At 39.0% G+C, this 21,282-nt stretch overlaps 1 pseudogene; it reads right to left on the bottom strand.

Moving 5' to 3' along the window:
- Positions 1–5,820: 5,820 nt before the first annotated feature.
- LOC148162080 (myosin regulatory light chain 12B pseudogene) lies at positions 5,821–6,652 on the bottom strand (annotated as a pseudogene).
- Positions 6,653–21,282: the final 14,630 nt, after the last annotated feature.

The raw sequence follows: 21,282 nt of genomic DNA, 5'->3' as shown, positions 1-21,282 counted from the left end.
AAATAAATAAAATCTTGAAAGAAGAAAGAAAGAAAGGAAGAAAGAAAGGAAGGAAAGAAAGGAAGGAAGGAAGGAAGGAAGGAAGGAAGGAAGGAAGGAAGGAAGGAAGGAAGGAAGGAAGGAAAGAAAGAAAGAAGAAAGAGAGAGAGAGAAAGAAAGAAAAAGAAAGAAAGAAAGAAAGAGCATTTGACAAAGTACATCTTTTCACGAGGAAAACTCTCAACAGAGTGGGATTAGAGGGAACATACCTCAACACAATAAAGGCCATGTATGAAAAAGCCTCAGCTAACATCATACTCAGTGGGAAAAGCTGAGAACTTTTCCTCTAAGATCAGGAAAAAGAGAAGGATGTCCACTCTCACCACTGATTCAACAGAGTACTAGAAGGTGTAGCTACTGCAATCAGACAACAAAAACAAAAAAAGAGGCATCCACATTGGTAAGAAAGAAGTTAAACTGTTAGTAGTAGCGGATGCCACAATACTATATATAGAGAAAACCCTAAAGAATCATCTATTACAAAGAAATGAATTCAGTAAAGTTGCAGGACACAAAATTAATATACTGAAATCTGCTGCATTTCTATACCCTAATAAGGTAGCCAAAAGACAAATTAAGAAAACAAACCCCTTTACAATTGTACCAAAAAGGATAAAATACCTAGGAATAAGTTTAACTAAGAAATTGAAACACCTGTACTCTGAAAACTATAAGACATTGATAAAAGAAAGAACAACTGATTGTTACCAGGGGGAGCTGGGTAGGGGTGTGGGTCAAATAAGGGATGGGGATTAAGATGTGTCCTTGTTATGGGATGCAGTCGTTGTTTTATGGAAGTGTGGAATGACTATATTGTACACCTGGAAATAATATAATACTGTATGTTAACTGAAATTTAAATAAAAACTTTAAAAAAAAAAGAAGTATACGGGGAGAAAAAGAAACTGAAAAATGCACAAGTGTAAAGATATTCCGTACTCATGGAATAGAAAATTTAATATTGTTACAATGTCCATATTACCCAAAGCAATTATAAATTCAAAGAAATCCCTATCAAAATCTCAATAGAATTTTTCAAAGAACTAAAATAATCCTAAAATTTGTAAGGAACCTTCAATAGAGTGACAGCAACCTTGAGAAAGAACAAACCTCTTCACAGATTTCAAGTATACTACTAAAAGGCTATAGTCATCAAAATAGTGTGGAACTGACACAAAAACAGACACAGATCAATGCAACAGGACATAAAATGCAGAAATAAACCTACGCTTACATAGTCAATTAATTTATGACAAAGGAGGCAAGGATATACAATGGAGAAAAGACAATCTTTCCAATGGTGTGTGGGAAAGTGGACAGCTACATGCAAAAGAATAAAACTGGACCACTTTCCTACACTACACACAATTTTAAAAAATTGATTAGAGACCAAAATGTAAAACCTGAAACCATAAAACTTCTATAGAAGAAATAAGTAGTACTTCTTGGACATTAGCCTTAGCAAGTATTTATGAATACGTTCTGTGAGGCAAGGGAAACAAAAGCAAAAGATAAATTGTACAGCTAAAGGAAGGATAAACAAAAAGGCATCCTAATGAATGAGAGGAGATATTTGCAGACATATCTAATAGAGTTAATATCAAAAGTATAAAAAGAACTTACACAACGCAACACCAGAAAAATAAAACCCACACACAACCCAAATAAAAAAATGGGCAAATGACCTGACTAGACAGTTTTCTAAGGAAAAGATACAGATGGCCAATGTACACAAAAAGACGCTCATCATTAATTAAATATCATCAGGAAAATGCATATCAAACCACTATGAGATACAACTTCACACCAGCCATTATGGCTAGTATCAAAACAAACAAACAAACAAACAGGAAACAACAAGTGTTGGTGAGGATGTGGAGAAAGAGGAGCCCTTGTGCACTATTGGTGGGAATGCAAACCGGTGCAACCATTCTGGAGAACGGTACGGAGGTTCCTCAAGACAATTAAAAATACAATACCATATGATCCAATGATCCAACTGCTGGGTATTTATATGAAGAAAAAAACCACTAATTCAAAAAGATATATGCATCCCTATGTTTGTTGCTGCCTCATTTACAATAGCCAAGATACGGAAGCAACCTAAGTGTTCCTCAAAAGACAAATGTTTTAAGAAAATGTGGTCTATATGTGTGATGGAATATTACTGAGTGATAAAAAAGAATGAAATCTTGCCATTTGCAACAATATGGATGCACCTAGAGCATATTATGCTATGGGAAATAAATCAGACAGAGAAAGGCAAATACCATATGATTTCACTTATATATGGAATCTAATAAACAAAACAAATGAACTAATAACGGAACAAAAAAAACCAAATAGACTCTTAATTACAGAGAACAAACTGGGGGTTACCAGAGGGGAAAGGGGGTATAGGTGAAACAGACAAAGTTTATAAGAGGTATAAACTTCAAGCTATAAAATAAATAAGATATGGGGAATAAACATACGGCATAGAGAATATTGCCAATAATATTGTAGTAATGTATGGAGACAGTGACTAAATTTGTCATGGTAAACCTTGAGTAATGTGTAGAATTGTTGAATCAGCATATTGTACCTTCTGAAACTAATATAAATTTCACACCGATTAGACTTCAACAACAACAACAAAATCTTTGTAAAATGTTAGAAAGAAAAATTTAAAGGATCAAAAATTGTATTTTGGCTGATATATGTAGTATTGTCTCAAATAACAGAAAACGAATGATTAATCATTATGATAAAAATGTTTAATAATATTACCTTTGGGGTCGTGAGCACTTGTGTTTTGACAATAATCTGTAATATGGAGATATTAGGGACAGTCCATCATCTAGTTGTTTATTATTTTTAATTTATTCTGAATATTTTTTAATAATTTTTTATTGTTATGTTAATCACCATACATTACATCATTAGTTTGTGATGTAGTGTTCCATGATTCATTGTTTGTGCATAACACCCAGTGCTCCACGCAGAATGTGCCCTCTTTAATACCCATCACCAGGCTAACCCATCCCCCCACCCCCTCCCCTCTAGAACCCTCAGTTTGTTTTTCAGAGTCCATCGTCTCTCATGGTCTGTCTCCCCCTCCGACTTACTCCCCTTCATTTTTCCCCTCCTGCTATCTTCTTCTTTTTTTTTTTCTTAACATATATTGCATTATTTGTTTCAGAAGTACAGATCCGTGATTCATCAGTCTTGCACAATTCACAGTGCTCACCATAGCACATACCCTCCCCAATGTCTATCACCCAGCCACCCCATCCCTCCCACCCCCCACCACTCCAGCAACCCCCAGTTTGTTTCCTGAGATTAAGAATTCCTCCTATCAGTGAGGTCATATGATACATGTCTTTCTCTGATTGACTTATTTCACTCAGCACAGCACCCTCCATTTCCATCCACGTCGTTGCAAATGGCAAGAGCTCATTCCTTTTGATGGCTGCATAATATTCCATTGTGTATATACACCACATCTTCTTTATCCATTCATCTGTCGATGGACATCTTGGCTCTTTCCACAGTTTGGCTATGGTGGACATTGCTGCTATAAACATCGGGGTGCACGTACCCCTTCGGATCCCTACATTTGTATCTTTGTGGTAAATACCCAGTAGTGCAATTGCTGGATCGTATGGTAGCTCTATTTTCAACTGTTTGAGGAACCTCCATACTGTTTTCCAGAGTGGTTGCACCAGCTTGCATTCCCACCAACAGTGTAGGAGGGTTCCCCTTTCTCCACATCCCCGCCAATGTCTGTCATTTCCTGACTTGTTAATTTTAGCCATTCTGACTGGTTGAATAGTTTTTAATTCTTAAAAAAAGCAATGTAGTAAACAAACTGCAAACTCTTACATAAGTTTCTTCTGTAGATGAGCCCTGTGATAGTAAAATGTCCTACACAGTAATACCGACATGTCCTGTTACATTTTTTTTGAGATCTTACCCAGTTGCTATTGACATAGAAAGTACACGTTAAAAAAAGACTAAAAGGACGCCTGGGTGGCTCAGTCAGTTAAGCATCTGCCTTTAGCACAGATCATGATCCTGGGATTCTAGGATCGAGTCCCACATTGGGCTCCCTGCTCCCCTTGCTTGTCCCCCTTTCTCGTGCTCTCTCTCTCCCTGTCAAATAAATAAATAAAATCTTAAAAATATATATAAAAATAATAAATTTAAAAAATAAAACTTAAAAAGGCTAAGGAAAAAGCTAAATATTCATTGTGGTGTTCTGTTACTCTTAAGTACAATGGCAAATTCACCTAAAATCATGACTTTTCTCTTTCAAGAACTTTATACATATTTTAACTTACCATAAATTGAATTAAATTTTTACATTCATTTATGATCTTATTTCTAATTAGGCCCAGTAACTGAGAATGAGGCTTGTACCTCCTGCAACATTTCATGTGGTTAAAATAAGCTCCAACAAAACATTTGTTACCTCTAAAATGTTATAATAAGCAACAAAAAATTTTATATACAGCCTAATAAATGACTTTCTATGTTTAACAATAAAAGAAAGTCTTCAAGAGAATAAACTGAATGCCAAAAGCTTGTGGTATAAACTATCACTAAGTGAACTACTGTTACTTTTTATTTTGATAAATTTTTAAACTCTATTATTATTAGATTTTCAGCTAAATTAGAAACATTTGTCAAATTACTGGGAAGAAATGATACTTTTCCAGTATTGGATTTAGCAAGAACAAGACTGGTCAATTTTCATATAAGTCCATATAATTTGTAGTGTTCTATTTCATTGTTTTTTCACAATTATTCACAAATATTTGCTATTGTCTACTGTGAAAATAATCTCTTCCATAATAGAATAAAATTTCTCTTAAGTTTAATCATTCTCTGAATATAATACAGAAAAAAGGCATTGCTTTTTTTTTTTTTTAAACTAGGCTCCACACCCAGGATGGAGATTCTGAAGATAAAATATGTATGATTCACATTAAAGACATGTAGTAATGTGAGTAATTATTAGCATTGTGCAGAGGTGTAAAATATATCATTTTAATAGGATATTTTTATTAATGTTATTATTTGGAATAATTATAGATTCACATAGGATTGTAAGGGAAAAAAAGACACATTATATAATTTTCCTGTTTACCCACTGATAATCCTTGCAAAACTCTAGTATATTTTCAAAGATAGTATATTGATACTGATACAGTTAAGAAACACTTCCATCAACACAAGGATCCCTCGTGTTGCCTTTCTATGACGGCAACTACCTCCCTCTCATCCCTAAACCTTCTTTAACATCTAGCAACTACAAATTATTATACATTTCTTTAGTTTGACATTTCAAGAATGTTGTCTCAATGATAAAACTATGTAACCTTTGATTCTGTCTTTTTTTACTTAATCTAATTCCCTAGAGATACAGCCAATTTTTCTTTTCTTTTCTTTTCTTTTTTTTTACTGCTGAGTACTATTTCATGGTGGGGATGAACTACATTTTGTTTAACCTTTCACCCTGTGAATGATGATTAGATTGTTTCTAGTTTGGGGCTGTCATGAATAAAGCTTATCAATTAGAAGTTCTATGAACAATAAATGTTTAGTTCTCTGGATAAATGCCCAGATAAGTTCTTTCTTCCTTTCAATAGTACAATTTTTTTGGCCTCCAATTTTGTTTTATTTTCATTCAGAATTTGAAATGTTACCTTGATATTAATATTACTAGTTTCCTTGTATGTATAAACATTTTGACTTAAAAGGTTAGGTCTCTCTTTTTTTTTTTTTATTTTCCTGGGCTTTCACATTTGTTGATTTTTATTCGCAATCTCTTTTTCAGCACAATTTACAACCTCAACCCCATTTGCAGTTTGATTATACAAGTGCTAAGTGGCAGAAAGGTCTAGAATAAATACATCAAAAAAAGAGGCCAAGCTGTGAGACTAAGTTGCATGCAACAGGTCTATGAGGGTGGGGGAAAGTGTCTGGGAAATAAAACGGAGTAAGACAAAGCAATTGGAAGGTTTTAGCTAAAGTTCTTTCAGTCATCTTTGTCTTTTGCTTCATGTTTAAGGATGCGCGTAAACTCAATATAATTGAAATTTCCCTTTTTGTCGATAGGCGCTTCTCTGTACAGCTCATCCACTTCCTCGTCTGTAAAGCGATCTCCCATGGTTGTCAGCAGCTCTCTCAGGTAATCTTCCTGGATGGTGCCAGTTGCTTCTTCATCAAAGCAAGCAAAAGCGTTTCTGATGACATCTTCTGGATCTGTGCCATTTAACTTCTCGCCAAACATTGTGAGGAACATGGTGAAATTTATGGGCCCTGGAGCCTCATTCATCATGGCCTCAAGGTATGCATCAGTTGGATTCTTCCCTAGAGAAGCAAGCATATCATGCAAATCCTCCTTGTCAATGAAACCATCTCTGTTCTGATCAATCATGTTGAAGGCCTCTTTGAACTCCTGAATCTGCGACTGGTCGAACATGGCGAATACATTGGATGTTGCGCGCTGGGGGCGCTTCTTGGTGGTCTTGGTCTTTGCCTTTTTGCTCGACATGGTGGCTATTTAATTCGCCGCCAGACAACAGAACCCGGGCTGCCCTGCGCGAGACGACGAGCGACGGCGACGATGGCTGGGCTGTGGCGCGACAGCGGCGGCGGCCGGCCAAAAGGTTAGGTCTCTTTCAAACTTTTCCTTAGCTGCTGCTTTGATTAAGCCTTATCTTAAAGTGATTTGTAACTATTTTATCCCTCCTCCTAGGAACATCTGTTAACTGGTGAATGAGTTCTTCATGGTCTGACTTTCATATTCAATACTTATGTGAATGAATATATGAACCATACTAACCTCCTGCTGACTGTTGACACTTGACTTCTTGGTGTTCTATACCATCTTTCCCCCCCCCACCCCCGGTACTTTATTTTTTTACACACGATTAGTTATTTAGCTTCTTACTCTTTTTCAAATTATTTTTTACCCTAGGACAATCTTATCCTCTTGTATGTATGTCTTCAGAGTTCTGCTTAAATTTTCCTATGTAAGAACCTTTACTTAATTTTGCTTAAAACCCACTGACAAGGACAGGCATCCTTGTTCTAGTTGGGCCACTTGTTGCTTTCTCTTTTAGTATTTATCTTAAAATGTCACTTTAACATTACCTGAATCCGTTTTGTCTATCTTTCCATAGCCCCATGGTGGGCACAGGCTTTTGTCTGTCTCATTTATTGCTCAGTCACCAGTATCTGGGACAGAGTATCTCTTTTATAAACCCACAATTAAAAATCTGTATAATTTTTTTTGGACAAGAATGGATGAACTTTAAAAAATGTATAAATGTCTTAAGGATCACTTATTTTGCTTGGCAGAGATACTCAATTTTTGTAAACTGAATGAACATTGTGAGTTTTTTTAAAAACTTTTTTTAGTAACATATAATGTATTATTTGTTTCAGGGATACAGGTCTGTGATTCATCAGTCTCACACAATTCACAGCGCTCACCATAGTACCTACCCTCCCCGAAACACTGGGAGTTTTTAAGCTGCTAAATAGAATTTAACAAATCAGAAAGAAACTTTTCCACATTTTATTGCCGCTGCATACTAAGTAGTAAAGATATATGTTAAGAATATGATTTTTTATGCACCCCATCAAAAACTTCTTGTTATTTCTGTCAACTCTCAGAGAAAGAAATGCCTTTAGAATTCCATCAAAAATAGCCATGGGAGAAAAAAAGTAAGTGTTCATCTTTTGTGGAAATAATGAGAATTAGATATGTAGTAGAATTTACTGTGTGTTCCTACCAACATTAATATAATGTAAGCTCCCGTGGAATAGTTGAGAAAATAAATAGTAATGGCTTATGAATGATGGATCTTAGATAATTCGGCATGGAAACTAGAGGAATATACGTAAAGCCATATGCCATTTATTGTAAATAAATAATAATATGTTGAAAATCATAGTACTGGTCCCTAGTTTGTCCTTCCTGACTCTAGGCCTAGAATTCACTCCTTTTTGTTTTTCTTATTCCCTTGTTGTATTGATAACATTCGCGATGAAAGTAGAGGCAGGGTTTGGCTTGGGACCTTTCACCACTAGAGCACCTGGCCCCCATGCCCTCTCCTTCCTCCTACTTAGGTGTCTGGAGTAATCTTTTCGATCTTTTCTGGCCAAACCCAACATCCTGTAACCACTGGGCTAGGGGACACTAGACCCACTCTTAGGTTGATAAGGACACTCTAGAGAGGGAAGTATCTGCCTTTAAGTCCAGCCATTGGGGAACTCCAGTAAAGATGTTCCAGTGACAATGCATAAAATCAATTCCCTGGGGGATAGCAGTGACTTAGAAACTGAAAACTTGAAACTTTACTCATCTGGATTTCAAAATATATTTTTAAACTTTGTACAGCACACAAGGGAGAAGAAGGCACTAACTGGTTCAGAGCATTTAATACTGTTTCTTAGCTATTATTTACCACCCCAGAAATGAGTCAACTAGGCTATGTTTCCAGACCTCAAAATGTATAACCTTTTAAAATACTCCCTCAGAGCCTAAGGGTCAAATTCTTGACATACACAGGTGACTTCAATTCTCCACCCACAAGAAACCTCCCCAGGATCCATACCACTATGTCAATCAGAATTAAAGCAAAGGGCATCCCAATTCCATAATTGGGGCTTCTGATGAAAAGGGAAAATCCAAACCCAAAGTTGCAGGACATAAAGATACAGGGAGAATCATTTCCCCTAATTACATGAATTTTTAATGGCTTGGCACTGGAGCTCACCCAGTTACTACCAAAGCCTTTGAGCAAAGGCTGGAAGCTAATGTAAGACACTAGATGAAGCCTGACTCCTTCTCCATCAGATTAAGATGATACAATGGGTCTATCACTTCCTTAAACATAGCAACCCCAATGATCCAGATTCATTTCCAGTTCTGAGGAGGGCTTGGTAAACCCCACATCCAGAAAATTCTGTTCATGGGGAGACCTCTCAAATTATAGGTATGCACTCCCCCACATTGTGAGGACTTTCATACCATTCAGGAGGCTCTTGGAGGAAACAGACATGCGCCCTACATGAAGGAGATGCTCACAAGACTCAGATTTTGTAGTAGAATGGCCAGTCACAAAGCCAGTCCTCAGTGCAGGGCCTACATACCACCCCACAGAGAACCCTCCCCACCTCCAGGTCTCATGGTCCCCATGCCAACCCTGTCAGGAAACAAGGGCTAGGATAATTGTAGACAGCAGAATGACTTATACTGGCAGCTTTGGCAACTGGGGATCCTTAGTGGGCTTATATGTGGAGGGCCTTGGCACAAACTCCTCTTGTTATAGAGGACTGGTATTTTATTGTAGTTTTGATTTACATTTTCATTTGATCACCTTGCTACAGAATCCAGTATCAGTAGCCTAGAAGTCTGCAGAATCTTAAGGCTCACTCTTCCCGAAACAACCTCCACGATCTATGGGTTTCCCAGTCCCAGGGCAAAACGGTTCACAATGGCAGTGGATCCCTGTCTTTCTATTCACAACGCACTAAAAAGGTGGACCCTCCATTAACAATGAAGAATCCAAAAAAGAAATTAAGAAAACAATTCCATTTAAAGTAGTATCTGAAAAAAAAAAACCCTAAGAATATAACAAAAGAATTGAAAGCCTTGTATATTGAAAACTACAGGATATTCCTGAAAGAAAAAAGACATCCATAAATGAAGATATATTGGTGCTCATTAATGGGAGAATTAATAGTTATAATGTCAACACTACACAAAGCTACTCAGAGATTCAATGCAATCTGTCTCAAGATCCTAATGCTGTTTTATACAAAATAGAAAAGTCCATCCGAAAATTCATTTGTGGGGGACGGGGGACGGGCAAGAGAAGAGGGAGAGAGAAACTCAAAGCAGACTCTTCACTAAGTGTAGAACCTGAGGCAGGGCTTGATTCCACGACTCTGAGATCACGACCTGAACTGAAACCAAAAGTGGGATGCCCAACAGACTGAGCCACCCTGATGTGCCCCTCAAATGATTTTTGATAAGGGTGCTAAGAACATTCAATGGAAAAAAAGACATTCTTTTCAAAAATTATGCTGGGAAAAACTAGATACGTACATGCAAAAGAATGGAGTTGGATCCCTTCCAAAAAACATACACAAAAATTAATTCAAAATGGCTCAAAGCCTATGTGTAAGAGTGAAAAGTTCAGAAGTCTTAGAAGAAACCACAGAGAAAAAGCTTCACAACATTGGCTTTAGCAATGATTTTTGAATATGGTTCCAAAGGCACAGGCAACAAAAACAACAAAGAAATAGACAAACTGGATTTTATATTTAAGTTTGAAACTTTAATGCTTCATAGGATACTATCAAGAGTAAAAAGGGAAATGATATTCACAAGAAGCTAGAGATTATCAAAATTACAATTTTAAATAAAAATCCGCATTAAAAGGAAAATGATTTTAAAAAAAGGGGGGCAATTATGGAATGAGAGAAAATATTTGCAAATCACATTTACAAAATGAGATTAATACCCAGAATATATAGAGAACTCTTGATGCTCAATGACAGGGAAAAAAATAAATCAACCGATTAGAAAATTGGCAAAAGACTTGAATAGACATTTCTCCAAAGAAGAAATAGAAATGACCAATAAGTACATCAAAAGATGGTCAAAATCACTAATCATTAGGAAAATGTAAATCAAAACTACAATAAAATACCAGTCCATAACCACTGGAATGGGCACTGCCAAAGTAAAACGAACAACAACAAAAACCCAGAAAATAACAAGAAGATATGGAAAACTTGGCACCCTTGTGCACTAACTGGTGGGAATGTAAAATAGTACAGTTGCAATGGAAAACAGTATGGCAGCTCCTCAAAAATATTAACAATAGAATTATCGTAAGATCTAGCAATTCCACATTTGGTTATATACTCAAAGAAAATCAAAGTAAGGAAATCAAAACATATATGTACCCGTATTCACAGTCATATTTTTTTTTTTTTAAAGAGCCATATGGCCTCCCAGGGCAATTCTAACAATCATTTAAAGAGAACTAATACCTATTCTTCTAAAATTGTCCCCAAAAAATAGAAACAGAAGGACAACTCCCAAACTCATTCTATGAGGCCAGCATTACCTTGACCCCAAAACCAAAGACACCACTGAGTAGAACTACAGACGAATATCCCTGATGAACATGGATGCCAAAATTCTCACCAAAATACTAGCCAATAGGATCCAACAGTACATTAAAAGGATTATTCACCACCCACCAAGTGGGATTTATTCCTGGGCTGCAGGGGTGGTTCAATACCACAAATCAATGTGATACACCACATTAATAAAGAAAGGACAAGAACTACAGAATCCTCTCAATAGATGCAGAAAAAGCATTTGACAAAATACAGCATCCTTTCTTGATAAAAACTCTCTGCAGTGTAGGGAATATGGACAGAGGGAACACACCTCAACTTCATAAAGGCCATGTACGAAAGACCCACAGCAAATAACCTCAAGGGGGAAAAACTGAGAGCTTTTCCTCTAAGGTCAGGAACACGGCAGGGATGTCCACTCTCACCTCTGTTGTTCAACATAGTACTGGAAGTCCTAGCTTCAGCAATCAGACAACAAAAAGAAATAAAAGGCATCCAAATCAGTAAAGAAGTCAAACTTTCACTCTTCCCACACGACACGATTCCCTAGGTAGAAAAACCCAAAGACTCCACCAAAATATTGCCAAAACAGATACTCAGCAAAGTCGCAGGATATAAAATCAATGTACAGAAGTCAATTGCATTTCCATACACTAACAATGAGGCAGAAGAAAGACAAATCATGGAATCGATCCCATTTGTATTTACACCAAAAACTGTAAGATACCTAGGAATAAACCTAACCAATGAGGTAAAAGATCTGTATTCTGAAAACTATAGAACACTTATGAAAGAAACTGAGGAAGACAAAGAAATGGAAAAAGTTTCCGTACTCATGGACTGGAAGGATAAATATATATATTTTTTAAGATTTTATTTATTTATTTGACAGAGAGACACAGCCAGTGAGGGAACACAAGCAGGGGGAGTGGGAGAGGGAGAAGCAAGCTTCCTGTGGAGCAGGGAGCCCGAGGCGGGGCTCGATCCCAGAACCCTGGGATCATGACCTGAGCTGAAGGCAGACGCTTAACGACTGAGCCACCCAGGCACCCCTGGAAGAATAAATACTGTTACAATGCTTATGCTACCCAGAGCAATCAATGCAATCCCTATCAAAATACCATCAAATTTTTCACAGTGCTGGAACAAATACTCCTAAAATTTGTATGGAACTAGAAAAGACCCTGAATAGCCAAAGGAATGTTGAAAAACACAACCAAAGTTGGGGGCATCAAAATGCCTTGACTTCAAGCTCTATTACAAAGCTGTAATCATCAAGACAGTATGGTACTGGCACAAAAACACACACATTGATCAATGGAAGAGAGTAGACAGCCCAGAAATGGACCCTCAACTCTATGGTCAACTCATCTTTGATGAAGCAGGAAAGAACATCCAATGGAAAAAAGACCGTCTCTTCAATAAATGGTGTTGGGAAAACTGCACAGCCATATGCAGAAGAATGAAACTGGACCATTTTCTTAGACCATACACGAAGATAAACTCAAAATGGATGAAAGGCCTCAATGCGAGACTAGAATCCATCAAGATCCTAGAGGAGAACCCAGGCAGCAACCTCTGTGACCTTGGCTGTAGCAACTTCTTCTTAGACTCTTAGACACACCTCCATCGGCAAGGGAAAAAAAGCAAAAAAATGGACTACTGGGACTTTGTCAGATAAAAAGTTTCTGCACAGTAAGGGAAACAATCGAAACAACTAAAAGTTAATGTACAGAATGGGAGAAGATATTTGCAAATGCCATCAGAGCTGGTATCCAAAATCTATACAGAATTTATCAACCTCAACACCCAAAAACCAAAAATCCAATCAACAATTGGGCAGAAGATAGGAAAGACATTTCTCCAAAGAAGACACACAGATGGCCAAAGACACATGAAAAATGTTCAACATCACTTCGCATCAGGGAAATCCAAATCAAAACCTCAATGAGATACCACCTCACACCAGTCAGAATGGCTAAAATGAAAATGAACAGGAAATGACAGATGTTGGCTGGGATGCAGAGAAAGCGGAAGCCTCCTATACTGTTGGTGGGAATGCAAGCTGGTGCAGTCACTCTGGAAAACAGTATGGAGGTTCCTCAAAATGTTGAAAATAGAGCTACCCTATGATCCAGCAATTGCACTACTAGGTATTTACCGCAAAGATACAAATGTAGTGATCCAAACGGGCACCTGCACCCCAGTGTTTATAACAGCAATGTCCACAACAGCCAAACTGTGGAAAGAACCCAGATGTCCATCGACAGGTGAATAGATAAAGAAGATGTGGTACATGTATACAATGGAATATTATTCAGCCATCAGAAAGGATGAACACTTACCATTTACATGTCGTGGATGGAACTAGATGGAGGGTATTATGCTGAACAATAAATCAATCAGAGAAAGACAATTATCATATGGCTTCACTCCTATGTGGAATTTAAGAAACAAAAGAAATGAACATAGGGGAAGGGAAGGAAAAATAAAGTAAGATGAAATCAGAGAGGAAGACAAATGCTAAGAGACTCTTAACTCTAGGAAACAAACTGAGGGTTGCTGGAGGGGAGGGGGTGGGAAATGGAGTAACTGGGTGATGGACATTGAGGGCACCTGACGTAATGAGCACTGGGTCTGTACGCATCTGATGAATCACTAAATTCTACCTCTGAAACTAGTAATACACTATATGTTAATGAAATTGAATTTAAATAAGCATTTTATTTATTTTATTTCTTTTTATTTTTAAAGATTTTATTTATTTATTTGACAGAGCACAAGCGGGAGGAGTGGCAGGCAGAGGGAGACGGAGCAGGGAGTCAGTCAAGGGGCTGGATCCGAGAACCCTGGGATCATGACCGAAGCCGAAGGCAGATGCTTAACGACTGAGCCACCCAGGTGACTAAGCCACCATCAAAAACAACAACAACAACAACAACAACAAAACCCAGCCAAAATGAAACCCAAGAATGAGATTTATAAAGTTCAAACAAAAAAAATGGGGGGTGAAGGGAAGAGGGGGCTATAATGTCTCAGTGTGGGTGAGGGGTGTTTCAGTTCTTTCTCCGTGTATTTTGTTCTCTTTGTTAGAGGATACTGCTTCCCAGAGTTACAAGGAGATTAAAACTGGTATATATATATATAAAGGTAGTATTGAATAGGGGCAAAAGGCCTACACTGATGCTTCTATCTATATATATATAGAAAAAGAAAAAAAAAGTACAGGTATGAAAAAGTACAAGTTAAAAAGCTAGTATGGAATATGTTATATTAAACATCTAGTTGGAATGATGAGTAGGTAAAAAGAAAAAACAGAGAAGAAACAGAGAAAGAATTTTTAAAAAATACTATTTCCCCCTGGTGTTGGGGTTTTGCAGTTTTAGGGGGCTCTCGGGGTGTCATCCTCTCGTTCTCTCAGCTTGTGTTCTGAGGGAGGGGCCTGCCGAGTTGTTTTTCAGGCACCCCTGCTTGGGGGGAGTTGCCCTGCCCCCTGTCAAGGGGCTGGGCTCCGTGGAAACCCGTTTTTGGGGGTTTTTGTTCTCTGGCGGCTTTTCCCGGCTTTTCCCGCCTTTTTGGAGGATCAGGGCAAACCAAAATGTCCACACGCAGACCTCCGCCCCAGGGCAGGGAAATCACAGTCTGCTCCTCTCTGAATCCTCCAGAACACACAGTCTCCCACTCTGTAAGCGCTACTGAAAACCCGCACGCTCCCACAGGCAGTGCACCCCCATCGACCCTCCGAGGGGTTCGGCGCCAGTGGCAGGGGTGGCGGCGGTGGCAGCCACCCCGGGTCCATGGGCACAGGTCTGCGCCGGGTCCTCTCGGGCACAGGTGGTGGCAGTGAGGCAGCTGGCCCCGGGGTGCGCGGGCACAAGTCCATGTGTGCACCTACCTGGGTCCCAGCCTTTGCCCCTTAAGCTCCTGGATGCTGTTTGAGCTCTGTTACCCGGCCCTTCCCATCCCACCGCCACCGCTCTCCAAGCTAGCGCTGGTCCCCAGGCGCAGGATGCTTTTGCACTGGGATATTACTTTGCAGTGGCAAGCTTCTGGCAGTCCCCCCCGCCCCCCTTCTGTTTATCCTCCAACATCTGTCCATGCAATCCCAATTCCATCCTTTGTACCTCTTGACTAATGATCCTCTGCCCCTGTATAGATCCAAACATATAACCTTACAGCTCAGGCTGATTTCCTGGATGTTCAGAGAGGCTCAGTAGACAGCTAGCTAAATTCAGGGGACTGGTTGCAACAGAGTCCCCCACTCCTCCGCCATCTTGCCTCCTCCAGATGCTTTTTTAAAAAAATGGTCTGTGGTATGCTCTTGATAAAAAAATTGTAATCAAAGTTGGTTTTTTTTTCCCCCTTTACCTGCCCAGAAAACCAAAGTTCCTGTATTTGTCTTTATCAGGTGTTTGATTATTTAAGAGAACTAAAACTTCTCAATGTTAAAGGAGCTAAGTTTTGGTAACAAATATATAACCTCTGTAGAATCTCTTGTTTCTACTTTGGGCAAACATAAATATTAAGTTTATAATGATCTATAATTCTATTTAGGCATGCAGTCTAAAACCTTCTGCAGTTTTTCACAAAAGTTCTCAAGTACTCAAATTCGAAATGAAGTCTTTTTGACTAAGCTGGTTCATTTGGTATGTTAAGGACCATGGGAAGCACTGTCAAACAAATGTTTATAAACCTTCTTAGGTTATATTGTATGGGTAAATGCTATAGCTAATCCAAAAATTATATAAAATTCCTAAGGTTTTACTATGTTCTGATATAAGGTCATCACATGTAATCCTAATTATTGAAATGTTGTCTGTCACAGGAATAACTGGATTTCCTAGTCAACTGTGTTATAGCAAACTCTCATCAGATCTTTAGCCATGGCCATTTTTTTTTTTTTAGTCTTTTGTCATTTGTCATTATCATTATCATTCTGATGCTCTTGCAGAATGAGTTTTGTCTTTAAGGAGGTTCATAAAGGGGACTTTTGACAAAAACAGGTTTTTGATATATTTAAAAACCACAAAACAGAGTAAGAATTTCAAGAACTAATGGGAAAGCTGCATTCAAACAGAACAAAAACAAATAACACGGGACTTCATAAATTGAGAAGGATGATTATAGTTTTTATGGCTCCTGTTTGAAACATTGCTGATTCTCTGCTTTTCCAGATTTAAGGAAAGTTTTTCTTTTAAGATATCTATGACTTAGAGAAATGACAAAATATTCCTTTGTGAGCAAATTGAAACATTTATCTTTTGTCCTTTTCTGAACCCTCCAGAATTCAGAAAACTTCAGTGAATATTCTCTCTTTCAGGACAATTATAATTATTTGCATGAGTTTAATGAGAATCAGTTCTCCTTGTGACAGGACACCACTGGAAACATTGGTTATTTTACCAAGGCCTTGACTGGAATGTTATATTTGGACGAGACATGCATAGACTCAGATATGACCAGCCAGCTTTAAGGAACCAACGTTGTCTTTATGGAGCCAATAGAGCTCCTTGGAAAAACTGGCCCGGTACCTTCTTTGCAGAGTTCCCAGCTGCCTTACCATGTGAGTAAAGAATGTCACTTCCTGGTAGGTGCAGGAAACTTGAAATATCTTGGGGGCTTCAAGATGAGGAAATTCACCTGAATCTAAGGTATTGCAGGCAAGTCTAACAAGAAATATTTGGCATGGCTTTGGTCTTAAGAGGCTATTAAAACCTCAATATGAAATTCCTTATAAAATATTCCAGCAAGTCAGATTTAAAATAATTCATACGGTCAATTACTATTCTTGCTATGCTCATATAAATAATTAGAACAAATTTGTTTAAACCAGACTTGTTTTAGAAACAAATAGTCTTCATTTGGTTGTCTTTGGTAAAAATGAAAGTGATTACAGAAAGAAAAGATTCCAGAGGAGTTAAGATGGTGGAGGAGCAGGTGGACACTAATCTTTCCCCCTCCCTCAAACACAGCTAGATAAACATTAAATCATTCTGAACACCCAAGAAATCGAGGACTGAGAGAACAAACTGCACATCTACAGGTAGAAAAGTGGCCACGTCGTTGAAGGTAGGAGCTGCAGAGTGTTGATTTGAGGGAGAGAAGAACTGTGGGTGCTGTGGAGGGGAGGAAGGCCTGATCACAGAGAAGGGAGGGAGGGAGAGTGGGAAAGCACACAGGGGACTGCCCTAGAAAAACTCTTCCCCAAAACTGTTGACTGGGAAAAGGAGAGGGGCTGATTACTGCAAGTCATGAGAAGCAGCGGAGCACAAATCGGAAGCTTTAGAAGTCTGTGTCACCCCTGGGGTTGTGCCTGGTGGGCTTAGCGGTGCTCCAGTGGGGAAGGAGGGCAGAGGCCTGGGAGCAGGATCCCCTGCATCATGGAGAGAAACAGCTCCCCTTCTTGGAGGACATTTGGGACAGGTGGCAAGGCCTCTCCGGGGACAAAAGAACTGGCTGTGCCAACATGCTGCCCTGCTCATTAGCATAGGAAGAGAGACATCAGCTCATGGCAGCCAAACTTGGCACTGGCTTTTTGCTCTGCTTTACCATAAACTCTGAACTGTTGTGCCGTCTTGGGACTGCTTCTCTGGGACAAAAGGACCCTGGCCACAGCACAGTGAGACCCTCCCCCAGGGGATCAGTGAGGGCCTGTGCCATGTCAGTTCCTAAAATTTGGAGTTTTGAAGCCCAGCTTCACCTGAGAAAAAACAAAGGAGTACTGTGCTGCCTGGCAGGCAGACAGCTTGGATAGGGTGAGGGCAGGGATCTGACAGAAGCTAGGGACACAAGAGGAGTCATTGTTTGCTCTTCTGTGAGGGCTTCCTGAAGAGTGGCAGCACAAAATCCCCATTCTGGGGATAAGAGAGTGGGGTGAAGTCCACCCCTGCCCATTAGCACTAACATACTTCAGGGTGCAACCCAAGGTCATCCAATGGAGTCCGGAGCCACTCACACCAAGCCCAGCCCATTGTGCCCAGCAGGTGCATCTCCACTAGGACAAGTCTGCCTGAGAATCAACACAGCCGGTCCCATCCCGCGAAGACCAGCGCAAACCCCTCGCACACACAAAGTCTACTGATCATAGAGTGCTGCAAGACTTCAACTTTAGGGGAAATAAGATCTAGCTTCCTTTTTTTGTTTTCTTTTGATCTAACATCTTTTAACAAGCAGGTCAAAACATACCTAGGATCTAGTTTTCTAGCTTCCTTTTGGGGGGGGTGGGGGTGGGGGTGGGGAGAACTTCTTCCTAGTATAGACATTACTCTCAGGGGCAGGAATACAACAGGCTTTCCTAAAAATCACATACAACAAAAGTGATCTGGGCAAAATAAGAAGACAATGAATTCACCCAAAAAGAAACAACAAGAACTCATGGCCAGAGATATAATCAATACAGATACAAGTAAGGTGTCTAAACCAAAATTATACTGGCTGGAGTTGAAAAGCATTATAGACACTAGAATCCCTTATTGCAGAGATACAAGAACTAAAAACTAGCCAGCTAAAATAAATAATGCTGTAACCAAGATGCAAAACAGAATGGATACAATGACAATGAGGATGGACAAAGCAGAGGAATGAATCAGTGATAGAGAAGATGAAATTATGGACAATAATGAAGCTGACAAAAAGAGGAAAGAAAGGTATTGGATCACAAAGGTAGACCTAGGTAAATCAGCGACTCCTTAAAGAGTAATAATATTCTATATCATAGGAGTCCCAGAAGAAGAAAAGAAAAAGGGAGAAAAGGTTTATTTGAGCAAATTGCAGCTGAAAATTTCCCTAATATGGGGAAGGAAACAGACATCAAAATCCAAGAAGCACAGAGAACTCCCATTAAATTCAACAAAAGCTGGCCACCACTAAGACATAGCATAGTCAAAATCACAAAATACACATACAAGAATCCTGAAAGCAGCAAGGGAAAACAGACCCTAACCTACACAGGAAGACAGATCAGGTTCACAGATCTGTCCACAGAAGCTTGACAGGCCAGAAGAGAGTGACAGGATATATTTAACGTGCTGAATGGGAAAAAATATGCAGCCAAGAATACTCCATACAGCAAGCCTGTCAATCTGAATAGAAGGAGAGATAAAGAGTTTCTCAGACAAACAAAAATGAAAGGTGTTGGTGACCCCTAAACCAGCCCTGCAAGAAATAATCAAAGGGACTCTTTGAGGGCAAAGGAAGAGACCATAATGACAAATTCAGCAAAGTCATAGGCTATAAAATCAATGTGCAGAAATCTGTTGCATTTCTATACACCAATAATGAAGGAGCTGAAAAAAATCAAGGAATCAGTCCCATTTACAATTGCACCGAAAACCAAAAGATACCTAGGAATACACCTAACCAAAGAGGTAAAAGGTGGAACACCAATGAAAGAAATTGAAGAGGACACAAAGAAGTGGAAAAACGTTCCATGCTTATGCACTGGAAGAGTAAACATTATTAAAATACTACCTAAAGCGATCTATACATTTAATGAAATCCCCCAAATACCAACGGCATCTTTCACAGAGCCAGAACAAACAATCCTAAAATTTGCATAGAACTACAAAAGACCCAATGGGCACGTGGGTGGCTCAGTCAGTTAAGCATCTGCCTTCGGCTCAGGTCATCAGCGGGGAGTCTGCTTCTCCCTCTCCCCTTGCTTCTTCCCCCAGCTCATGCTCCCTCTCTCTGTCAAATAAATAAATAAAATCTTAAAAAAAGAAAAAAGAACTACAAAAGACCCTGAATTGCCAAAGTAATTCTGAAAAAGAAAAACAAAACTAGAGGCATCATGATTATGGACTTCAAGCTCCATTACAAAGAGCTTGTGATCATCAAGACAGTATGGTACTGGCACAAAAACAAACACATAGATCGATGGAACAGAATAGAGAGTCCAGGAATGTACCCTCAACTCTATGGTCAACTCATCTTTGACAAAGCAGGGAAGAATATGCAATGGAAAAAAGACAGTCTCTTCAACAAATGGTGCTGGGAAAATTGGACAGCCACATGCAGAAGAATGAAACCGGACCATTTTCTTACACCACACACAGAAACAGACTCAAAACGGATGAAAGACTTGAACGTGAGACAGGAATCCATCAAAATCCTGGAGGAGAACACGAAGTAGTACCCTCTTTGACCTGGGCTGCGGCAGCTTCTTACCAGACATGTTGCCTGAGGCAAGGGAAACAAAAGCAAACATGAACTACTGGGACTTCAGCAAGAGAAAACTCTTCTGCACAGCAGGCAACAGTCAACAAAACTAAAAGGCAGCCTACAGAATGAGAGAAGATGTTTGCAAATGATGTATCTGGAAAAGGGTTAGGATCCAAAATCTATACAGAACTTATCAACCTCAACACCCAAAAAACAAATAATCCGGTTAAGAAATGGGCAGAAGATATGAAAGAGTAGTATTTTCCAAAGAAGACATTTAGATGGCCAACAGACACATGAAAAGATTTTCAACATCACCCATCAAGAGGGAAATACAAATCAAAGTCATGATAAGACACCACTTCACATCTGCCAGAATGGCTAAAATTAACAACACAGGAAACAACAGATGTTGGTGAAGATGCAGGAAAAGGGGGAATGCAAACTGGTGCAGCCACTCTGCAAAACAGTGTGGAGGTTCCTCAAGAGGTTAAAAATAGAACTACAATCCAGCCAATTACACTAGCCAAAGATTAGTTGACCACTTATGATGCAAAAATACAGATTTGAAGGGGTACATACACCCTGATGTTTATAGAAGCATTCTCAATAATAGCTCAATAGGTAACTATGGGTCGGTAGAGAGAGTCCAAGAGTCCAAATGTCCATTGACTGTTGAATGGATAAAGAAGATGTGGTATGTATATGCAATGGAATATTACTCAGCTATCAAAAAGAATGAAGCCTTCCTATTTGCAACAATGTGGATGGGGCTAGAGTTTTGTATGCTGAGTGAAATAAATCAGTCAGAGAAAGACAAATAGCATACGATTTCACTCACATGTGGAATTTAAGAAACAAAACAGATGAACGTATGAAAAGAAAAAAAAAGAGAGAGAGAGGGAAGCTAACCATAAGACACTCTTA

The sequence above is a fragment of the Eumetopias jubatus genome, unplaced genomic scaffold (genome assembly GCF_037043125.1).
Source record: "Eumetopias jubatus isolate StellerSeaLion01/CBP00866 unplaced genomic scaffold, mEumJub1_p1.0 scaffold_23, whole genome shotgun sequence".
In the NCBI taxonomy this organism is placed as follows: Eukaryota; Metazoa; Chordata; class Mammalia; order Carnivora; family Otariidae; genus Eumetopias; species Eumetopias jubatus.
Note: the sequence above shows the minus strand (reverse complement) of the source record. Positions and strands in the feature narration are given on the sequence as shown.